Source organism: Natator depressus, chromosome 3, assembly GCF_965152275.1.
Source record: "Natator depressus isolate rNatDep1 chromosome 3, rNatDep2.hap1, whole genome shotgun sequence".
Lineage (NCBI taxonomy): Eukaryota > Metazoa > Chordata > Testudines > Cheloniidae > Natator > Natator depressus.
In genome coordinates, this window is record NC_134236.1 from 207,767,977 (window position 1) to 207,792,971 (window position 24,995).

At 43.3% G+C, this 24,995-nt stretch overlaps 1 long non-coding RNA gene across 1 annotated transcript in view; it reads left to right on the forward strand.

The window, feature by feature from the left end:
• The first annotated feature begins 607 nt into the window (after nucleotides 1-607).
• Nucleotides 608-24,995, forward strand: part of LOC141984271 (uncharacterized) — a 157,443-nt gene continuing 133,055 nt past the window's right edge. Inside the window, exons 1-2 of the long non-coding RNA XR_012638708.1 lie at nucleotides 608-663; nucleotides 17,824-17,966. This is a non-coding gene — a long non-coding RNA (uncharacterized LOC141984271). The remainder of the gene's footprint in view (nucleotides 664-17,823; nucleotides 17,967-24,995) is intronic.

Here is a 24,995-nt window from a genome sequence, read left to right on the forward strand (position 1 = left end):
TAATGTGGAGGTGACTTGCAAAGGAATCATTGTCTACCCATTCTCCTCCTTTATGATGCTGGGGTTTTTTCCCATCTGAAAAGAGAAGAAAAATATTTCTTTCACATGAGGAGGTCAGTCCATGTCTACAGTGGAAGGGTCTATGGACAACAAGGAGAACTGATGGCAGCTGCCGAGAAGTGCATTTTCTGTAATTGGGAGTACATGTAACTTTTGTCCACACTGTACAAAACTTTTTTTTAAATTTGACTTTGTAAACCCCTACTTTAAAGCCTTGGGAGAAACATCTTTATTAAGGAGTTGCTGCCTGAACCTCTTCTAAGGCGGAGCTTGCTCCCAATCCATATCTCAATCATCCAAGAAAGATCTCCAGAAAAACAGGGAAAATCAGACTTGTCATTCCTGAGATTTGTAAGGTAAACATCAAGCAGAATTTTCTAAAAGACCGTATCACAAATAAGCTAACAAGGGCATGACCCCAACTCCCCCCACCCCTTTTCAGGTCACCTTTAAAAGTAAAAGCCTGTAGTCCTTACTCAAGAAAACCATCCCTGAACAACTACTACCATTTATGCATTTTATCTATTTATTTAGACTTTGATCCTAAAGACCTCATGCGGAGAAGAGCCCATCCAAGGCGCTGGATGAACATGTAAAGAGACGGTGAGATTCCATGCTGCACTTGCTACACTATACTGCACTCAGCACAGAAAATGCAAAGGGAAGGGCGAAATGTGGCTTTGGCCCCTCACCTAATTCACCGTAGCCAAGAGGCTGCTTGTGGGGCTGTTCTGGAACCAGGAGCAGTAGAGAATCTATGTATTATAATCTAGGGATTATGCAGTTGCATTTTCAGAAATCTTTCTAGGTCCAGCTGGCCCCACAGATCGATCTAACTGAAGCAACCAGTGTTTAAAATGTAGGCAACTCAGGTTGACATCGACCTTGGCAGCATTACAGGGGTAAGATTCCCCCAAGAGGATCCATTCTCAAGCCTTTTCTCTGCTGCATTCGGTATTAACGGGCTTCTGTCGACAAGAGGCACATATGTCTTTTTTCCAGCATTTAATAACTGTCCAAATATCACTATTGTGGCCAATCCAAACAAAACTCCATTCCTCTTTTGTGTCCCCTGGGGCCCTCTTCGAAATGTACCAAGGCAGAGATGCAACTCAAGGTCTTGTGCCAAATCTGTGTCTGTTTTGTTACTGATCCCTCTTCAGTGCTCTGGTGCCATTGAGAAACTGACACTCTTTAGTGGCTTTTTGCACTAGTACATTAATCCCAGCCAACTTCAATATACTTCAGTAATCAGGCACATTTTGTAATTAAAATGTAAATAAATAAATAATCCGTAATACTCACCAGTTTCTATTGGACTCCTTTTCTCTCTGAGTCCTTGTGGCACCTTAGAGACTAACCAATTTATTTGAGCATAAGCTTTCGTGAGCTACAGCTCACTTCATCGGATGCATCCCATGAAGTGAGCTGTAGCTCACAAAAGCTTATGCTCAAATAAATTGGTTAGTCTATAAGGTGCCACGAGTCCTCCTTTTCTTTTTGCGAATACAGACTAACACGGCTGTTACTCTGAAACTAGACTCAGAGAGAAGCTTGTTTCTTAGGGTATGCCTACGTTGCAGTGGGAGGTGCGACGGACGCCCGGGCTGGCATACCTGCACTAGCTTTAACCTAGCTCGCTCAGATAAAAGTAGCAATGAAGACATGGCAGCATGGACCCAGCATGGGCTAGCAAATACATACCCAGGGTTCCAGGTGGACTTGTACAGGCTGCATTGCTGCATCTCCACTGTGATTTTTATCTTCCCTCATCTTTTGTGAACAAAGCCAATACGCAACAGGAAATGCAGCTGAGATCTGCCAAAAGCTATTTTTATCTTCCCTCACCTCTTCAGTTGCAAACAAAGCCAATATGCATCACGAAAGGCAGCTGAGATCTGCCAATAGCTCCCTCTGGACCCTCCCCTAGATAGAAAAGTCTCCTTTGGTCCCTCTGAGGGGACCCAGGAAGAAAAATCTTCCCCATGCTTGGACCTCACATCCTTGCTCTTTAGGTACTCTGGGGACAAAATTGGCTCACTTGTGCCTGGAGAGGTGAGAGCCACCTACTCTGGAGATAAGATGAGGAAATAATAAATGGTGAGAAAAAATAAGAACGTTCCCCACCATTTTTAATGATTCGTTTGATGAACAGTGGATATTGTGGGTTTAATTCTGACGCCTTTAGTCACTGAGCAGGCCCTTCCTCTCCAAACAGCCCCCTTAACGGCAGCGGGACTGGTCTGTCTAAGGATGACAGAACTGAACCCCACAGGAGTATTTCTCATAGCAGCCTCCGTGTGAGGGTAACACTCAGCAGCAAGTGGGCTGTTGCTCTTGGGTATTCCAGACCCACGAAAGGCCTGATGCTGCACTATTAAAGTCGATGAGAGCTCTGTTGCTGACTTCAGTTAGCACAGAACTCGACCCTAACGAAGCTATTCTCCCATTTTAAAAAGTCTCAACTCCTTTAGTTGCAACATTGCGGCAAATTCACAAAAGAGGCTTTCCCAGCAAAACTAGACAAAGGAGTGCAAGGTATAAGAGTGTGCAAGTATTCCTACAGCTGCGGGATAGAAAAATAATTGATTATTACACTTCTTTGCCTGTCCAGGCCTTTTTTTTTTTTTTTTTTGCAGACTAATAGGCAGGAGATATATTTTGCAGCATCTGGTCAGAACTGTTTAAAAAAGTGATCATGTAAATTGCGAGCTAATACACACAGCACTCTTGAACATAGTCAGTATAGTGAGCTTTCCTGTTTATTTAAAACTTATTTTTAGGGAGAATTACAAAGGACTGTTTGAGAATTTAGCTTGAAGCTAAAGTCGTATGTATGTGACATGAATCATCTTGACACTGGTTGCATTAATTGCGCCTTCTCTCAATGGAGGCGTATCCAAATACTGAATAACAGAAAATACTGTAAAAACAAATAAATAGAAAACACTACTTTGTAGTGGCCCATCAGTTTGCTAATTTTCTCAGTCAATATTTTTCCTCAGTCCTAGCAAAATTGAAATGATGGTCATTGTTCTTACTTGCGAAGGACGGATTTGCCAGATAATTGATGGATTGTATTAGGTTTTCATGGCTAATAATTTCCCCACTTCAGTGTGAGTTGTGGCTAACAGAGATATATTTTTTTTCCCCACAGAATCATTTGTCCTTGAAAAACATAAAGTCAGCAATGTTTATTCCCTTTTGTGCCGGACATTGAATAGGTTTTGTTTTCAATGGCAAAAGATGCAACTGTCGTATTTAGGCAGTAGTGTAAGAGAGGGGAAGATGGAGCCAAAACCAATAAAATCAGCATAACCACAATTAAATGTCAGCTGATCAGCTTGTAGGAAACGGGCTTCTATTTTCCTCCCCTTGTTCTGCTCACAAGACTGTTGTGATTTAGCAGAGAACCCAAGCAGCAAATGAGGCCGTTGCTATATGCTGCCCAGCTTCCAGCAATGTGTTATTAGTTATTCAGGAGAAAATCGGATATGAAATGTGAGCTTGTCTTTTTCCATAACTTCATACAATTATAGAGACACTATCTTAGCGTGCAGCTTGCACGCTTACGGCAAGATGTAGCTCATCACTATGCTGTATTAGGGCAACAAGCACTAATATAATGAAGCAACCAATTAGCAGGGAGGCACTCATTCTGAGTTTTCAGACTTCACGTTTTTCATTTTGTTGTTCCCCTTTTCCCATTCTCTGATCAAAAAGTCCTAGTCTGGGGGATCACTGAGTCATTCTGAAAGCCATAATATTTTCCTGCAATTAGCTCTCCCGACTCCATGAATGTATCCGATTTCAAAGTCACCTGGTGAACTTTCTGCCTGGATGATGATGATTAAATGGATAAAACTTCCACTGAGTAGAAAGCAAATCCAGCTGTAGTGGTACTATCCCAATGGCCACAATAACTCCATAGTCACAGCTCCATGCGTCCGATACTTCTCAAGGGTGAGACACGGTCATTTGCTTCCCCCTCAGGGCCGCCCCGATGAAATGAGGGAGTTAGAAGCCTGTTCTCTGCACACGGGAAAAAGCCGGGGGCTACAGGGGTGTCTGGTGACATTGCTGGAGCGTGTGGAAGGACAGACACATGCTAGCGCTTAAAAATTGCAGCGCAGCAGCACGGATGGCGGCTTGAATACAACCGTGCCTGACCCCCTGAGGAGACACTTGGGCAGCTACCCTCAGCCACTCATCACGCTGCTGTGGCCACATTGCTATTTTCAGCTGCTAGCTTGAGCAGAGAGAATGCGCGTATATCTCCCTGAGCTGGGAATTACACCGCCCAGCCGCGGTGTCAGCATTGCCTTCGTAATTAAGGCCTGCTGCCTTTCCTGAGAGCAGCCTGGCGTTAGTCCCCTTGGAAATAATGGAAGATGGCAGCCATTTTTGCTCCAGGAAGGCACACTTTCATCTGCACAGGCTGCAGAGAAATGGCGGCCATCTTGGCCTGTTGACAGTAGTGGGAGGTGGTGGCCATTTGGGGATAAGGTTTAAACCTCACAGGTTTGATGAAAAAAATCTAGAAATTCTGATAAACTTAACCCTCAGCTCTTGCAAAACTCATGGTAAAAGCATGAGGGCTGGCAGCTTTCACTCCATATGACTTCCACCAGGAAAGGTCTAGCTCCTTATACTACCAAAGGCTCAACAAACCTGGAATAATTCTAGCCCTGTTTTCCCCAACCCCTAACAATGTGCTAATGATTTATGATGTTGTCTGGACGGTGGCATTAGAAATGGACAGCAAATAATTGCTCCATAATTCACTGGTGTAGAGTGACCAGATAGCAAGTGTGAAAAATCAGGACAGGGGGAGGAGGTAATAGGTGGCTATATACGACAAGGTCCCAAATATCAGGACTGTCCCTTTAAAATTGGGACATCTGGTCACCCTATGAATTGGTCCTACCATGGCCTCTGACATTTCCTAATGGTCTGGACATTTGCTAGTGAGCATATTGCATTAGACTAAATGTGTGTGAAACTTTTTAAATTAACTGCACCTACAAGTTAATGGGGAAAAGGAGTGAAAGAGTAAAAATTTTTTTTTTTTTAAAACCCACAGATGGAAAATTAGATTCAAAGGCCAGAAAGAATCCCAGATGTAAACACTAAAATGACAACATTTAAAGAACTTTGTGAAAACACTGGAATCAGGAAAATCTTTCCATTGACTTCAGTCAGATTTGGATCAAGCCCTAATTATTCCTCCTCTTGCTCCGAACTTGGTAGCAGCTTGCAGGAGGTGATAAGAGAAATTGGACAGTTGTTTGCCTCCAACACAAGCTTTCTTTAGAATGCAGGGGCCTTGCCTTTGAACCGGCCTAGCAAAAGTTTGATGCTCCCAGGATAAATGTTGCTTGAGGCAGCTCACAATTGGGCACCTATGGGGGAGCCCCATAAGAAGCGGCACCCGTATCAGACTCTGGTGTCCAGAGACAAGAACTGGAACCAAAACCAATTCATATTTAGGATGGAAACAGTCCTTCTAGGAGGTCTGTGGCAGAACACGGAGTTGAATTTTAGTCTCAGGAATCCTCCACAATAATCTCAACCACCTCAGCAGCCTTCCCCTGTAAGGGGTTTATTCAGGTTTTATTCAGGCCTTACTCTGGTACGCGCGTGTGCTCAGCTATGGAAGTACATAGGGCCTATGCATGCGTAGGTGTGAAAGTATGCTGCTCCCCCGATTGGTGAGAGGCATGAGTGAACAATGCTGATAGGCAGCACTTGGTTGTGCTCTACGTGGTGATTGTTAGCATTGTTAGGGGAAGAGTCAATGGAGACTACACCAAATATGAGGTCCCAGGAAGATACAGGATGGGTTGAAGAGGATTACAAGGGAGAATAGGAATAGAAAGAACTTGCGCCCAGAGGGAACAGGGGATAGATTGGAGAATAGCACAGTCACCAGGAAAAGGCAGGTCTACGTGATTGGGGACTCTTTACTGAGAAGAATAGACAGGCCTGTAACCAGAGCTGATCCAGAGAATAGAAGGGTGTGCTGTCTTCCAGGTGCTAAAATACGGGATGTAGACCTGAGGTGGAAAAGGATCCTAAAGGGAGCGGGAAAGAATCCCTTAATTATCCTTCATGTGGGAACAAATGATACTGGTAGATTCTCGCTGGAACGTATCAAGGGAGACTATGCTAGGCTGGGGAAGACGCTTAAGGAAATCGAGGCTCAGGTGATCTTTAGTGGGATTCTGCCTGTTCCTAGAGAAGGGCAACAAAGGTGTGACAAGATTATGACTATCAACAGATGGCTCAGGCAGTGGTGCTATAAGGAGGGCTTTGGGATGTGTGGCCACTGGGAGGCATTCATGGACAGAGGACAGTTCTCTGAGGATGGACTTCATCTGAGTAGGGAAGGAAATAGACGTCTAGGATGGAGGCTGGCACAACTGATTAAGAGAGCTTTAAACTAGGAATTTGGGGGAGATGGTTGGGAGATGTCCAGGTAATCTCCATGCCGGATTTTAGCATTGAGAGGGAAGAAAACAAAGTAAGAAAGTATATAGCCGTGGGTAGGAGAATGGATAGAAGGAGGAAGGGCAGCGTGGATACCAGTCTAATAGGTTATACTGGCTGTAGAATGACCGTGCCTAATAGGGTGCAGAATGTGAGCGAGGCCAAACAGCAAAAATTAAGGTGTTTGTACACCAATGCGAGGAGCCTAGGTAACAAGATGGAGGAACTAGAGCTACTGGTGCAGGAAGTGAAACTAGATATTATAGGGACAACAGAAACATGGTGGAATTGCAGTCATGACTGGACTACAGGTATTGAAGGGTATGTGCTGTTTAGGAAAGACAGAAATAAAGGTAGAGGTGGTGGATTAGCATTGTATATCAATGAGGAGGTAGAATGTAAAGAAATAAGAAGCGATGGAATGAATAAGACAGAGTCCGTCTGGGCAAAAATCACATTGGGGAAGAAAACTATTAGAGCCTCCCCTGGGATAGTGCTTGGGGTGTGCTATGGACCGCCGGGATCTAATTTGGATATGGATAGAGCCCCCTTTAGTGTTTTTAATGAAGTAAATACTAATGGAAACTGTGTGATCATGGGAGACTTTAACTTCCCAGATATAGACTGGAGGGCGAGTGCTAGTAATAATAATAGGGCTCAGATTTTCCTGGATGCGATAGCTGATGGATTCCTTCATCAAGTAGTTGCTGAACCGACTAGAGGGGATGCCATTTTAGATTTGGTTTTGGTGAGGAGTGAGGACCTCCTAGAAGAAATGGTTGTAGGGGACAATCTTGGTTCGAGCAATCATGAGCTAATTCAGTTCAAACTGAACGGAAGGATAAACAAAAATAAATCTGTGACTAGGGTTTTTGTTTTCAAAAGGGCTGACTTTCAAAAATTAAGGAAATTAGTTAGGGAAGTGGATTGGACTGAAGAATTTATGGATCTAAAGGCGGAGGAGGCCTGGGATTACTTTAAGTCAAAGCTGCAGAAGCTATCGGAAGCCTGCATCCCAAGAAAGGGGAAAAAATTCATAGGCAGGAGTTGTAGACCAAGCTGGATGAGCAAGCATCTCAGAGAGGTGATTAAGAAAAAGCAGAAAGCCCACAGGGGGTGGAAGATGGAAGGGATCAGCAAAGAAAGCTACCTTATTGAGGTCAGAACATGTAGGGATAAAGTGAGACAGGCTAAAAGTCAAGTAGAGTTGGACCTTGCAAAGGGAATTAAAACCAATAGTAAAAGGTTCTATAGCCATATAAATAAGAAGAAAACAAAGAAAGAAGAAGTGGGACCGCTGAAGACTGAGGATGGAGTGGAGGTTAAGGATAATCTAGGCATGGCTCGATATCTAAACAAATACTTTGCCTCAGTCTTTAATAAGACTAATGAGGATCTTAGGGATAATGGTAGCATGACAAATGGGAAGGAGGATATGGAGGTAGATATTACCATATCTGAGGTAGAAGCGAAACTCGAACAGCTTAATGGGACTAAATCGGGGGGCCCAAATAATCTTCATCCAAGAATATTAAAGGAATTGGCACATGAAATTGCAAGCCCATTAGCAAGAATTTTTAATGAATCTGTAAACTCAGGGGTTGTACCGTATGATTGGAGAATTGCTAACATAGTTCCTATTTTTAAGAAAGGAAAAAAAAAATGATCCGGGTAACTACAGGCCTGTTAGTTTGACATCTGTAGTATGCAAGGTTTTGGAAAAATTTTTGAAGGAGAAAGTAGTTAAGGACATTGAAGTCAATGGGGTAAATGGGACAAAATACAACATGGTTTTACAAAAGGTAGATCATGCCAAACCAACCTGATCTCCTCCTTTGAGAAAGTAACAGATTTTTTTAGACAAAGGAAACGCAATGGATCTAATTTGCCTAGATTTCAGTAAGGCGTTTGATACCATGCCACATGAGGAATTATTAGTTACATTGGAAAAGATGGGGATCAATATGAAAATTGAAAGGTGGATAAGGAATTGGTTAACAGGGAGACTACAGCGGGTCCTACTGAAAGGTGAACTGTCAGGCTGGAGGGAGGTTACCAGTGGAGTTCCTCAGGGATCAGTTTTGGGACCAGTCTTATTTAATCTTTTTATTACTGACCTTGGCACAAAAAGTGGGAGTGTGCTAATAAAGTTTGGGGATCATACAAAGCTGGGAGGTATTGCCAATTTAGAGAGAGACCGGGATATCATACAGGAAGATCTGGATGACCTTGTAAACTGGAGTAATAGGAATAGGATGCAAAAAGAAAAGGAGTACTTGTGGCACCTTAGAGACTAACCAATTTATTTGAGCATAAGCTTTCGTGAGCTACAGCTCACTTCATCGGATGCATACTGTGGAAACTGCAGAAGACATTATATACACAGAGACCATGAAACAATACCTCCTCCCACCCCACTCTCCTGCTGGTAATAGCTTATCTAAAGTGATCATCAAGTTGGGCCATTTCCAGCACAAATCCAGGTTTTCTCACCCTCCGCCCCCCCCCCCCCCCACAAACTCACACTCTATTAGAGTGAGTTTTTGTGGGGGGGGGGGCGGAGGGTGAGAAAACCTGGATTTGTGCTGGAAATGGCCCAACTTGATGATCACTTTAGAGTGAGTTTGTGTGTGGGGGGGCGGAGGGTGAGAAAACCTGGATTTGTGCTGGAAATGGCCCAACTTGATGATCACTTTAGATAAGCTATTACCAGCAGGAGAGTGGGGTGGGAGGAGGTATTGTTTCATGGTCTCTGTGTATATAATGTCTTCTGCAGTTTCCACAGTATGCATCCGATGAAGTGAGCTGTAGCTCACGAAAGCTTATGCTCAAATAAATTGGTTAGTCTCTAAGGTGCCACAAGTACTCCTTTTCTTTTTGAGAATACAGACTAACACGGCTGTTACTCTGAAACCTAGGAATAGGATGAAATTTAATAGTGAGAAGTGTAAGGTCATGCATTTAGGGATTAATAACAAGAATATTAGTTATAAGCTGGGGATGCATCAATGAGAAGTAACGGAGGAGGAGAAGGACCGTGGAGTACTGGTTGATCACAGGATGACTCTGAGCCACCAATATGATATGGCCATGAAAAAAGCTAATGCAGTCTTGGGATGCATCAGGCGAGGTATTTCCAGTAGAGATAAGGAGGTTTTAGTACTGTTATACAAGGCACTGGTGAGACCTCATCTGGAATACTGTGTGCAGTTCTGGTCTCCTATGTTTAAGGAGAATGAATTCAAACTGGAACAGGTACAGAGAAGGGCTACTAGGATGATCCGAGGAATGGAAAACCTGTCTTATGAAAGGAGCTTGGCTTGTTTAGCCTAACCAAAAGAAGGTTGAGGGGAGATAGGATTGCTCTCTCTAAATATATCAGAGGGATAAATACCGGAGAGGGAGAGGAATTATTTAAGCTCAGTACCAATGTGGACACAAGAACAAATGGATATAAACTGGTCATCGGGAAGTTTAGACTTGAAATTAGATGAAGGTGTCTAACCATCAGAGGAGTGAAGTTTTGGAACAGCCTTCCAAGGGAAGAGGTGGGGGCAAAAGACCTTTCTGGCTTCAAGATTAAACTCGATAAGTTTATGGAGGAGATGGTATGATGGGATAACATGATTTTGGCAATTAATTGATCTTTAAATATTCATGGTAAATAGGCCCAATGGCCTGTGATGGGATGTTAGATGGGGTGGGATCTGAGTTACTACAGAAAATTCTTTCCTGGGTATCTGGCTGGTGAATCTTGCCCATATGCTCAGGGTTTAGCTGATTGCCATATTTGGGGTCGGGAAGGAATTTTCCTCTAGGGCAGATTGGCAGAGGCCCTGGGGGTTTTTCGCCTTCCTCTGTAGCATGGGGCAGGGGTCACTTGCTGGAGGATTCTCTGCTCCTTGAAGTCTTTAAACCACAATTTGAGGACTTCAATAGCTCAGACATAGGTGAGAGGTTTATCGCAGGAGTGGGTGGGTGAGATTCTGTGGCCTCCGTTGTGCAGGAGGTCAGACTAGACGATCATAATGGTCCCATCTGACCTTAGAATCTATGAAACTAGGTCCTTTGTTTGGTTGGACCTTCAAAAAAACAACAACAACAAAGCCTGGAAATTAAATACAAAAGAATGCTCATAGTTATGGATGTATAACTGAAACGGAAGAGTCAGGCAGCAATATTAACTCCGTCACATTGCACGTGGGTAGCATTTTCTGTTTCTGTTTTACTGGTTAAATACGTTGCTCAATAGACACCAAAAAATGCGCAACATGATCAAGTTAATGTTGCTGTCGGAACCTCAACTTGTTCATATTCCTGGTGGCTTTTGAACTTTTCAGTGTTGTTTTTTTAATGTAATGTTACAGCAGTGGTGAGTTGTTATGTGATAGCACAAAAGCCGTGACTTCAAAACTTAGTCTAGAGTGCTCCTGTCTGTGACCCTTATATTAGCATTGCATTATAGTACCATTTCATTTTCTTCCCTTTATCTTTCAGACACTGTTTAATCCAGTTTTGATTCCTCAGTTCTGGCCACTTCCTAAGTTTCCTTGGACTCCAAGGACGGAGTCAGTCCTTCTGGCCCCACCTCCTCCTAGTTGGAGGAGTCCAGATGATATGTCCAACTACTTGAATCTTGCATGCATCTGTAACTCAGAGGTGGTTCAGTCTGAATCCAAGTGGCCATCACCTTGAGTGCCCATGCCCCAGCACTTCCCCAGAGCAACTATTTTTTTGTTCCCAGGTTAACAAAATATTTGACATTTCAGTTTATTACAGACAACAGGCCAGTGTTGTGGCTGTGTCTAGTTTATGCTGTTAGATAGCCGTTTATAGCTTCCTGCATCTCTGCTCTGGCACAGGTGCAGTTTAGAGCAGCCCAGTAACCTGTGCCACTCACTATGGCACTAGAAATCATATGCCATCTGGGAATTGCCAGAGCTTTCTGCACTCAGGCCACTCCCCCCGCCTGCCCCTCCCTGCTGCCTGGCACACCCCCAGTGCAGAGGGCTGCAGCATGGGTGCGATGTAGGAGCCATCCGCTGGGTCCTACTTCAGCTAGCGACTCCTGTATGCTGTGGGCATCCCCAGCTGGGGAGTTATGGGCCGTTTCCTCTCTTTCTTTGTGTTGCCCGAGGAGTGCAAAGGGAGTGGTGTGGGTTCAGAATCTGGCCCAGTGCTCTGGAAGGCTTGCCACATGGGGATTTGTTTGTGTCGCACAGGCTTTGCAGATACTTCACATTAGCAGTATGGAATACAGTATAGAATAAGTGCCGTGTGTCTATTTCCCCATTTAAGGCATCAATCCTGTTCCCATTTAAGTCAGTGTGAGTTCTGCCGTTTGATGTAAATGGGAGCAGGATTGGGCCATAAACCCCTGTAAAGAGAATATTTCTCATGGCAACTTTCCATACAGGCCTGAGAGTTCATTTGGAACTGGAGCCAGGCATTGTATTTGGTGTTTAACCCATTTTTCCATCTTTCTTTTCGCAAGGGCTTTTTAGTCCCCCAAATTTAGTCCAAGTCTGTGGTTTTCAATAGCAGAGGCCTTTTCTGCTGGGAATAGTTTCGTGCCTTTGGAAGGGTGCAGTTGGCTGCTGCTGTGGAAGTGACAGTGACTATCCACCGTGGGAAAATATCCTTTTCCCTTTTTTTGGCAAGGGAATGACATGGCCATATAAATTGGTCAGTATTCCCAAGGCCAGGGGCAGTCTTCCCAGCTGTGTTTTACTCAGTAGTAATGGTGGTGCGAACTACAACAACGAGAATAAAGGTAAGCAACGGATCACTTTTATTGTTATTTGGCATTAGATGGTTTAGGGCTTGCTTTGGTGTTTGTAATTGACTGTGCAATAAAGGCCTGTATAACAAGGATAATTAACCACATGCAACGTTTTATGTGATAAAAAAGGTAAAATTGGGGGAGAGGGGGGAAGGCATTTATTATACTTGTTGATACTTAAAGTAAAACTAAATGCTTAGTACAACCATGCCACCGATTGGAATAAAGTCCTCTTTGTGACATCACACAGACATTTCACCGTAATGAGTGTTGGAATCCTAAAAACTTTGTGGTAAGGAGTTTGGCGCAGCGGCCAGAATAAATACAAACATCCATAAACAGAAAGTATCAGATTTTCTACATAGGCACAAAATAATGACTATTCCTCCAGTGCATTTGATAAAAGCAAATCACACGAAAAGGGCTTCTCAGTTGGTAGGGTTATTTTTTTCTTTCAAACTGAAACTGGATGAAAAGGAACGTCATGAAACAAACTCATGATACATTGTACAATCCTAGACAGAAACTTTGAAGAGCCTTTTCCTGAAACTTGTATATGCCCTTCATGCTCAAAACAGAAGGGAATGACTTGTTTTTTAAAAAAACCTCCTGTTTTTTGCAAATAATATTCCTTCTCCAAAATACTGTGCAAGAATTTTGTAAAACCTCTGCATCTACTATGGGTAAAAATCATGACTAGGTTAATCAAACTCCATTTTATTTACTGTAGTATTAAAACCTTTCAGATGAACCAGTTGGATGTTCATCCAAAATACTATTTACCATTTAACATGTTTTAGATACCCAGGTAGCTGGATAAACAGAACGTCCTCCTCTGTTACATATTCCCTGGGTGTGAATGCAACGTTGTGGAAAGGCAGCTTTGGTATTGCTACAGTGGCTGCTGCTGGTACTGTCTCAACTTCTGTTCTTTGTTGCTGCTCAGCCACCCTCAAAGCTTTACACGATAGTTTTTATCTGAACAAGTCTGGGCATGCTGGCTCATTAACTCTTGAAGCCTGTTTGGTATATGATGAAAAATAAGTGGAGGATGTCCTTGCTAAAACAGCATTAATAAACATCGCTGCTGAATTGCCAGTAGGCCTAGTGGGCGCATGTATTCAGATTATAATGAACTGGTAATATGCCTATCACGCTTACCCTAGCACTCTGCATTTATTATCCTCTGATTTCAGTTAACTTTGACTTTGTCAAACTTAACTTCTTGGCTTGGTAAATTTGCCATAGGTAAAATATTTAAAACACTTAAATGACTTAGGAACCTAAGTTTCAAAAACAGCTTAGGCACTTATATAAGAACATAAGAACGGCCACACTGGGTCAGACCAAAGGTCCATCTAGCCCAGTGTCCTGTCTGCCAACAGTGGCCAGTGCCAGGTACCCCAGAGGGAATGATCAGAACAGGGAATCACCAAAGTGATCCATCCCCTGTCGCCCATTCCCAGCTTCTGGCAAAAAGAGGCTAGGGACACCATCTCTGCCCATCATCTTCTAGTCTTGGCCTTCACAACATCCTCTGACAAAGAGTTCCATGGGTTGACTCTGTGTTGCATGAAGAAGTACTTCCTTTTGTTTGTTTTAAACCTGCTGTCTATTAATTTCATTTGGTGACTCCTAGTTCTTGTGTTGTGAGAAGGAGTAAATAACACTTCCTTATTTACTTTCTCCACACCAGTCATGATTTTATAGACCTCTATCCTACCCCCCTTAGTCGTCTCTTTTCCAAACTGAAAAGTCCCAGTCTTATTAATCTCTCCTCCTACGGCAGCCGTTCCACACCCCTAATCATTTTTGTTGCCCTTTTCTTAACCTTTTCCAATTCCAATCGATCTTTTTTGAGATGGGGGGACCACGCAGTGTTCAAGATGTGGGTGTATCATGGGTTTATATAGAGGCGATAAGATATTTCCTGTCTTCTTATCGATCCCTTTCTTAATAGTGACCAACATTCTGTTTGTTTGACGGCTGCTGCACACTGAGTGGATGTTTTCAGAGAACTATCCACAGTGACTCCAAGATCTTTCTTGAGTGGGAACAGCTAATTTAGACCCCATCATTTTTACTTTGCATTTATCAACATGGAATTTCATCTGCCATTTTGTTGCCCAGTCACCCAGTTTTGTGAGAAGCCAAAAATCCTTGGTTTCTGGCTCAGGTTTTTTTTTTTTGTTTTGTTTTTAATTTATCAAAATTTTTCAGTTGTTATTGAGAATGAAGTTAGTGAAATGAACAGGTCATTTTGCCACTGTCATTATTATTTTTTTTTCAACTTCTTTTTGAACAGCTCTGTCAATTTAGGAGTTGGGATGGGAATTGGAATTTGAAATTCAGCGGGGGGCTAGCACAGTGGCCCGAGAGATGCCTTTTGCTTTCCTCATGAAAACCAGAGCAGATTTGGCTGAGATTTAAACCGTGGAGAATCACTACAGAAGTTGAATTAGAACAGTTAGCCCTGTACAATCTCAAAGCTTGAACTATTGCCCCGTTGCACTGTGAATATTCTCAGGCACCACAGAACCTCCTGTATTGTACTGAAGTGAACACAAAAATACAAATCCACAGAGAACACTGGTGAAATAGACTCTCCTCCTACTTTCCCCCGTTACAGTACCCTGCAGTGTAGGAGACTGAGCGCTCAGCTGCGAGTTAGGAGACAATGAAATCTAGTCTTGTCTCTGCCTAGTGTTAATAATTTGGTGTACTTCCCAGTGCTCATTAGTGAGTAATATTCCTCATAGCCCTACCCGAAGAGGTAGGAAATATAATTCGTGCTCCCCACAAGAGCTGAATCAGAGAGTTGCACAAATCACTTGTGGCAGGCCTGGGAAAAGACTCCAACCCTCTTACATGAGAGACCCAAGTCTCATCTGTGGAGCAACACCACCTCTTGGAAAGAATGTGCCCTCTCTGTGTGTTTGCCGGTGCTGTCTGTACAATGGGTCTGCTCCTGCGGACCCACCTCTACAAAGCGTTTTATAATCCACAGATGGATAATGCAAAACATCATTAAACAAATAAAACAAGTTGCTTCAATAAGGGGTAACTCCCTTTTAAAAAAATAGTTCCTTGGTGCCTTGCAAAACCCTCCTACCAACCATCTAGATGTTTCCATTCACAACTGGGCCCCTACTTCGGTCATTTCCCCTCCCACCAGGTCACAGAACTCGATCCCAACATGAAAACTTCCCTTCTTTTTTCAGTTGACTGATTTCTGAATTGCGTCCATCCCTTTCTTTGACTGGGCCCCCTACATTAATTAGCAATTAAATACAAAACGCATAATACAGAGATGTAAAACGACTGTGTGGGTACCTTGTCATTTTGCCTCACAACATAATCCAGGCTAATAATCTTAGACTGCACCATGTAGTTCGGAGAAAGCAGACTCCAGATACCTGTGTGCTCGGTAGCAAGGGAGTGACCTGTCTATCTCTTGTTGAAGCCATTCCACTTTGGATAAATAATTAGAGACATTAGCACAAGGCAACTGGCCCCGGGGTCTTCCATCTCCCACGTGGCTGCCCTCCCCACCAGGTTACAGACTCATTCTCTCTTTCTCTCTGCCCCCATCTCTGAGCCCACCTACCAGATCAGGACCTGCCTATCATTGCCTGGTTTGTGGATCAGGGTCTTAGGTAGGAGATAGGTGTCCAGATGTCTAGAGGGATGTAGCAGTGCCCATGCTCGGTGGGAAATTTAGGCACCTACTGGGTTAGACAGCAGCCGAAAGGGGGGTTTGTGGATTGCAGTGGTGCCTAAAACTGGGCCTTAAACACCTAAAATTCTAGTGCTTTAGGCACCCAAGTTCTTGTGTAGATCTAGGTCCTGTGTGTTTCTAATGTAGCCCAAGCTAAGTGCATTGCAATTATCAACGGCAAGGGCTGTCTTTTCTCAGGCCTGTTGGTAGGAGATTTTATCCCAAAGATCTTGCTTGTTATGATGGGGGTTCTCTTCCAGGGTAATCTCCACTCATGTCTTTTTGTGGATTTATTGCTGGGGGGGGGGAGCAGTCTACTAGGGCAGGTTATTGTGAAAATTAAATTATGTCAAAGTACCTAGTGCATGTCATGAGCATTTGTTTGTAGTTTTATAAAGCGAAACAAACAAAAACACAACAATCTAGCACTGAGGTTGCAAAGCCATGTTTGCAAGAGTTCACACCAGCTAGGTCATTCAAGATCACTTGCAAACAGGCTTAACTGATGTTTGGATAATTTAGAACTAGAGACTGACTGACCAAAATATTCACATAAGAAGGGAATTCAGCAAAATTTGTGCTGAAAACAATTTTCTTAAAGAGCTGCCGTGTCCAGAGCAGCTGGACATCATCGACTCTGGCTCTCTGTGATTATAGTTTATTTACATCCGGGCAGTGTTTAGAAGCCCCAGCTCCGTGTGCTAAGCAGTATACAGTCACAGAACAGAGATAGTCTTGACCCCAAAGAGTTTACAAGCTAAGTCTATGATGACAAGAGGGCGGGATATGGCAAACAGATAGGGGGCAACAACATAACAACGAGATGCTCTTGGCATGGCGAGTAGCAGTCATAACACGCCAGCTGCCTAAACATGGCTGAGTTTTTCATAGGCATCCTAGCCAACGTGAGTTTTAAGATGGGAGTTGAAGAAAACCAGTGTGGTGGCTGCAGTTTTCTTTAAAGGGTCTATCTGACCGGGCAGCATGGGAGATGCCTTAGAATACACGTTGCCGGTGATATTATGCCTACCACAGAACCTTGCTTGACACAGGAGACGGCCTAGCGGGAGCAGGAAAGTCTTTTTTATTTTTATTTTTTTGCAAAACTGTGTGGGTTCCATAAGGTTTTAATATTGTTAATATTTAGTATTCGTGTGGCACTTCCCCTCTTCAACACACTGTGTAGAAACACAGAAAGTATCATCATCCTTTCATTACAGAAGGGGAAACAGAGGCAGAGAAGAGTCGATATAAGAAGTGGGGTTAGAATTCAGAAATTTCTAGCTACCAGCCCTGGGCTCAGATCCATACACACCTCTCATATTCTTGCCTTACATTCCATAGGGCATACAATAAGAATTTTTTTAAAAAAGCAGTCCTGTAAAAGATACAGGCCACCAGTTTGGTGGCATCTCCCATGGAATGGGAGCTGACATAACTGCTCTGAACACTTTGACCTTCATTTTCCAAAGTGACTAGAGATCTTGATTGCCTCAAAGGGCCTAATTTTCAGAGAGCCGGTACACCTTAAATGAAGAAGCCAAAATTGCTAGTTGTGAAAATGTAAAGTCCTCATGGAAAAAAATAATGCATGCTTTAAGGCCCTGAGCTCTGTGTAGGTGAGCATCCACGGGGCAGGGTCAGTTCATGCAGGGCTCCCTGCAGGATTGGGGTCTAAGTTTTTAATACGTGACATGCCCCTCTTTACCTGGTTGGCTGAGATAGTCATCGCATAGTGCTAACAAGGTTGTATTTTTATTAAACCTGTTTGCAGGTGTCACTTCAAAGAAAATGGCAAAGACAAGCACCTCTCTGTTAGAGATGTCTTGCATTGCCTGGAGCGCATGAGCGTAATGGTGAAACAAGGTGAAAGACTTTTCCTGTGTCTCAAGATGAGCTCTGCCTTCCATCCTCAAGGTATTTTCTCTGCCACGATGCTTCGCATGCTTACTAACACATTGGTTGTATTCATGTAGGTAGAATATATGCGCCCAAAGAGTTAAAGGTGTGAACGTAACCAAGTCACAGTCCAACATTCAACAGTTTTAAACAAGGTTTGGCATACAGAGACCTCAGCCTGCCTGGTCCCATGGCAAGCACCCCATTAAACATCCTCTAACCTTCTATTAAAGATACAGAAAAAGAAGGAAAAACAGTTGAAGCCTTTGAAATGTGAAGTATTAAGTAAGGCTTTCGTTTTAACAACATCCCTTGTTCTCTCTCTCCCTTTGGCTGGAGAGAGTTTATAGAAGGAAGCCCCACCCCATTTAATAGTCTCTTGGAGGGTATTAAAGATGGTAATAGCTGTGCTGATTTTCACTGGCAAGCTCACTGCTGGAAAAACACAGGCACAGCTCATGGTCTGATCGGCTACTCCAAGACTTCGCAAACTTGTGCCAGCGTCAGGCTATCTAGGGCATTGCATTTAGCTGCCTCTCTCTAGTCACTGGCTTACAGCAGTGTTGCAAAATACAGAGTCCTGGCTGGCTAAGCTACAGGCTCCTCAGACAGAGGGTATAAGAGAAGAAATAAGACAGGGAAGCAAAAGGACACATGGTGGTGGAGGGAGTGCACAAGCAAATGCTCACATTCTGAGTAGTGTGAAGGTGGTGGTATCATCTGGGTCCCTCTCTCTGGCTTGGCCTGGTCAAGCTATCTCTCAGGATTAGGATGAAGAAGATCTGGGGTCCCAGGAGATGGTCTTTCAATCAGCCAGTGTCATGGTTGCCCTTCCCTCCTCCCCAAAGTCTCTTTATGAGGACCTGAAAGGAGGAGTGGTGGGTGGAAGAGCCCAACCCCTCATTATTTTGTCCACAAACGAGGCTTAATTTCCAACACACCAGTTTTGGTGCATGGATTTCTGGTCTCACACTGTTCTTGTTTACCAGGCGTGATCTTAGCACAGTCTTTGAATAACATCAGTAGGCCTTTTTGTTTGGACTAATTCAATCTTTTGGTCTTTTTTTTTCTGAACTTGTCCCCATCCCCACTTGTTGTGGGGTATTGTGACACTACATGAACTTTCATTCACTGTTCACAGATGAGATCAGAATTAGGGGACATTATCACAATGGCCCTGATGACTTAAATAGAGCTACCCACATGCGTAAAGTGAGGCACCTGCCTATGTCTTCCCCCGGCTTTCTCCAGGATTCTTTAGCCACTCAGCCTATATGAAGAGCCCAGATCAAATGTCTGTTTTCTTGTATATTAACAGACTCAAAACTCACAGGCTACTCCTCCAAAGGCCTTCGGAAATTGCTGGCACATGTAATGTCCATTAACTGTACAAAAAAAGTTTTCGGGGGACCTATGAGTTCCTTTAAATTATCCAGTGTGGGAAAAGGACTTGGAATATTAAAAACAAACACACACACAATCTCAGAAGATACTAAGCCTTCACAAATGAAGACTATATCTAAATTGGAGCTGGGCAAAAATTTTCAACTGAAACTTTTTTGGTGAAAAATGCAGATTCGGTGGCACCAAAACGTTTTGTGAAAGTTTTGTCAAATTGTTTTGGTTAAAACAAACCTACATGAAATTTCAGAAAAAAATCAGTATTTCATTTTGACATTTTCTAAACAAAACATTTCAATTTTTTGGTTCTTTTGAGTTTTCATTTCAAAATACCCTTTCATTCTATTAAACAATCAAAAATGTTGAAAAACTGTTGAAATCAAAACAAAATATTTCAGTTTTGCTGAAACAAAACATTTTGTTTGACCCGAAGAGAATTTTTTTGACTTTTTGATTTGCTGAAAATTTTGTTTCTGGTTTGACCTGAAATTATTATTATTTTTTTAAATTGCCAGTGAACTGAAAACATCTGTTATCCACCCAGCTCCATCCTGAATCAACTAAATGTGACTCCAGGTTTCCAGGAGTGCTGTGTCCCACTACCTCGTACCCAGACACGTTTGGCTGGGTTAAGTTTAAAGAACCAAAGTGCAAGTTTTAGTTAATGAAATTGGTTGTTGACTCACACACTAAAGATGAGAAACAATGAATCAGCCTAAACTCACTCAGAGAAATAGCTTGTGTTTTCTTGACTGTTTTGTTCAAATGAATCCCATGTTCCACCCATTTCCTAGGTCGTCTTCTCATTTGATGCTACTCAGTAGGAGTCTGTCTACACAGAGCTACTGCCAGACTATAGGGCTGTGAATTGTAGAGCTCACTAGCGTGCCCCTTGTAGATCCCACTGTTACTGTAGTCTTGGGACTACCTCAGCGAGAACTAGGTACCTTAGTCTGCACCAGCAGGGTGGACAAGGAGCAGTTAGGTGCACACTCTACAGTTCCCACACCCTTAGTCCAGATTGCGGTGCTGTGTAGACATGCCCTAAGTCTACACAACTGCAGTGAAAAATTTCTCATTACTAAATCAGTTTGATCCATAGTTTATATATAGCAAGTGCAATAATCTGTGATTTATTGAATTTTTCTGTATGTCAGATCTAACATGCTGTAGCTTATCCCTTATTTGAGGTAAGAATCCCGATGGGGTTGTCGTCAGTTTGCCTGGTTGCTTTCATTCCGTGGCAAAATGTTGAATTTGCTAATCACTCTTTTCAGTGTGATATTCCTTTGTTTTCTTTTCTCCAATAATTTGCTGAATGTGTACAGACCATGCTGTAGTCAAAACAATTCAACTGAACTAAGGTATCAGCTAGCATAGACACTACCTCAAATCTAATGAGACTCATGATCATTTTCAGCTCTAGGGAAACATTATGTACTTTTGTTTTATTTCCATCGAATGTCTAATTATTTCCAGAGTCAGCACTTACTGCATCTTTTTCACTATTATTTTATAATTAATATACTTTAAACAGTTTTTAAATGAGATAGCCCATAGGAGAAATGGATCTTAAAACACCTGACAGTTGGCTAGATTTTAGAACTTTAAAAATGCACGTAAAGCAGGATGCATGTTAATTACAGAGGGACTGATCTGGCTTTCCTGGAAACACTGGAATTGCCAGATGAGACCAGAGCAGGGCCCATGAGGTCTCTATCCTGTCTTTGACATTGACTGGCATCTGGTGCATCAGGGGAAAGTGCAAAACAACCAGTAGTAGATGGTTATGGAATAACCTGTTGAGAGGGAAGTTCCTAACCCTGTTAATTTGAGGTTGGTTATGACCTGAAGCATGAGGGTTGACCCCACTGTAAAACTAGAGGGATGCGGTGGTGAATCAGCCCGCAACACGTTTATTCGAAGGCATAGCCACGGAGCTGCTCGTAGCAGCAATTTAAAATTACATACCGTATGCTCCCGGAGAGCAGCCAGCACCACTCCTGGTCAGGTTTTAACTGTCCTGGCCACACAGAAAGAAAGGCCAGACCCAATGGGTGTGGTTTAATTAGGCCAAAACTTTATTCACTTCACTTATCTGAGAATACCCAGCAATAAGTCATACCATGCAGTCCTCATTTCCTTAATCCTGGTGCCAGTAGCCCATTGCTGGTACCCTGCTTCCCCCTTGCCTCAGATGAGGGGCAAGGGGGGGGGTTGTCTCCTGGCTTTACCCAATGTTAAGAGCTCCATCCACTCTTCTTTCCCCAACTTCTTTATGGGATGCTTCCCCAAAACCTTCTTCCAACTCCTGTTTATCCATGAACGGTATCCCTTCTGTAGCGAGGACCTGCATGGGACAACTGCAACATTTGGACCTAACCTTGGTACCTATCCCTACCAGGTCCCTGACCGGCTGTGGGGAAGGTGAATAAACCCACCCTGCCTGGCCAGTGTGAATGCTGCAGGACAGATTCTTCCCCCGCTCAAAAAGGAAGAAGGTGATGAGTGAAAAGCTCAGCCAATCGCAGAAATCCCATCCTACTCTCATCCTGGGGGTGGGTGGGTGCTGCTGGCCCGAGGTAGAGAGAATGAGTTCCTATCAAGGTGTAGGGGGTCTAAATACCCGCTCTCCCTGCACATGTTGGGTCAATGTTTCCCCGTACCTGGTCCTTCCACTTCTTTTTCCTCTCCTGGCTCTGTACAAGTGAGTTCTCCTATTGCCCCCACCCCCAATCCCTTTAAGTGTAGCGCCTTAAAGAGACTTGGCCTCTTTCTTTCTGTAGCCAGACAAGGACTCACTGAATCCCGTTGCAGTCAGCACATTTTATCAAGCCAACGTTCACGTCACCCGTTTAATAAGTGAACATATTACACAAGCGACACTCAGCCCGAGGCTCGTGAGCCTCAAGAGGCTCTTTAATGCATCTCCTGCGACTCTTTGCAGCGCGTGATATTAAAACACCGTGTGATTTAATTATTAACCAATCAGGAGGCTTTTATTATGTTGTTAACCAATTGTAGTGGATAAAATAATAATACTCAGTCAGTCATTTTGCTGTGAGAATCACATGTACGTAGATATAAAAATAGTAAATGAAACAATGAATTCACACTGCTGTGGCTCTTTTGGGTAATGTTGATCGCTCATTTGGCTCCTGAACCCCTGAGGTCTGAGTGTCACTGTATTATACAGTACATGACTAGGTGGTGAAGACATTAAATTCACTCTCAAACTCATATTCTCTGTTTCTGATGTTTACTTTATCATTCATTATTGTTTCCTCTGGAGGTGATTCCCTGGCCTTTTGTAGAAACAGAAGAGGCAGGAGGATCTGTTCAAAGAATATACAAAACATTTCCCACCCATGGTGTCATTAAAGGCTATTCTTCCTGGAAGAGCAGAAGTTGTGATAGAGACCCTGAGAAATTGACCAGTCATACTCAGAAGTATGAAGAGAATGAAGCTAGAGGAAGTAGTGGTTGGTGAGTCAGCATGAGTAATTTTGTTCCAATGAGAATGAAGATTGAGGGTTTTTTTTTCCCTCTTAAACATTTTGGACATCATTGCTTAATGGAGGGAAATAAGCGATATTATGTCTGTGTAGCTAGTACTTCTTGATTTTTAAATCAAATGAAGAAATATCTAGAATCTAGATACGTATCTTCATAGGCACCCTCCTCCTAGGAAAGTGAGGGGGGAAACAGCTCCTGGTGAGTATGTTTCTGTCCTTTTTGTATTGGTGATAATTTTGCAGTATGTATTAGAATCTAATGTGGGTTTAGCTTTGCCCCACTGGGACACAGAACTGATGTATTCAGTGCACTGAAAAGTTAGCAGGATGGAATTGTTTGGTTTTGTGGGGTTTTTTTTCCCATCCATATACCACTGGCAGATGTACTTTTGATTTGTGAGTTTTCCTAATAATGAATGCTCTGGATTCATTACAGCTTGTAGCTGCTTGTTGTAGACAGAGCACTTGGCCGTGTTAGATGGTAAAGAAAACTGATCAAGAAGCCATTAAGTTCAAAAGTTGAGCTCAGTTTGATGTGGGTTATTGCACAAGCCAAGGGGAGGAGGGGGCTGAAGTTTGCTGTTTCATTCTACATACAGGGAGGGTAACTTCTGTTGCTGGGCTGCCTGCAGTTAGTGCAAGTTTTTCATTCAAGAATGGTCAGAAATGCAACATATGTACATGTAAAATATAACTGTGTTTCAGTGGAGACCTGATGCAAAGCCCACTGAAATCAACTGAAGGTCTCCCATTGACTTCCGTGAGCTTTGGATCACGCTCTGTGCTACAGATAGCCTTTGTCGTTGAATCCAAATGCAGAGCCACAAGCCAGTAATCCGAGTGTGTTGTACCATCAGATATAAAGGTGTAAAGCTGCTCGGTGAGAGCGAGCGAGCAATGTGCTTGTACGTTTCTAGATTCCTGAAGGCTGCATGTATATTTCCCATGTTGTTGACTGACAGAGTTTGATGCTAAGTGAAAGGCTGGTGCTCATCTTCGGCTGGAAACGTTGTTTTTCAAGCCTATCTAGTTACTGTAGACCCAGTTTCATTTACTGTATCACAGGGTCACATGACAAGCATTTTTGGTAACTTGGTTTTGTTTTTTTGGTCTAAAAAAAAAAAAAGAGAGAGAGAGAAAGAACCCCCCCTCCCCCGAATTATGGCATAACAGGAGGAAGAGCGCTGCCCTGTCTCTTGGGTACAGTAACTTGACTGCGTGGGCTACATGGATGAAAATGAGTCAGCACTCTCCTTAAAAATGACTTGTTGTTAAAAAGGGAGGTTAAACCTGCCTTCAGCAAACAGTATCACCGTCTCATTTGCTTGTAGACGTCTTTACCTACTTCAGCTGCAGTTAGTAAAATGACTGGGGCTGGGGGTTTTTTTGAGGTACACTGCTACCGCCTTTGCAGCCCGGCCTCTGGTTGCAGGCAATTCATGTGATACAACAGAATGAAAATAGCTCGCACCATGTGCCTGTCTTGACTTGTGAGTCAGAATATCTTGCAGCTACAATTCCTTACTGTGCCTAGGATCATAGATTTCATGGCCAGAAGGGGCCATTATGGTCTAGTCTGATGTCTGGCTTAGCATAGGCCAGAAAATTTCACCTAGTGACTCCAGCATTGAGCACAGAATTTAGTATGTCTTGCAGAAACACACCCAGTCTGACTGGACTAAGAAATGATCCCTCTGGGTGCGCCACTGGGAACCCCTGCATCGGACCGAGATCCACATTCACACTTATTTTTGTGATGTATCAGTTACCTCGTTTTTAATCCATTTAGTGTGATTTCTAGGGGGCATTGTGATGATCTAGTCTGATCCCTTGCCATAGAATTTCACCCAGCATGATGCCTGCTTCCAGCCCAATAACTTGTGTTTGACCTCAGCCACGGATTCTTTGTAGGTTTGCTTTGAAAGGTTTATCCTTCTGGTGCTTTTAGGGTTGCCAACTTTCTAATCGCACAAAACCGAACACCCTAGGCCCGTCCCTTCCCAGAGATCCTTACCTTGCTCACTACATTCCCCCTCCCCCGGTGACTCACTTTCACTGGGCTGAGGCGGGGGTTGGGGTGCGGGAGGGGGTGAGGATTCTAACTGGGGGGTGCAGGCTCTGGGGGGGGCAG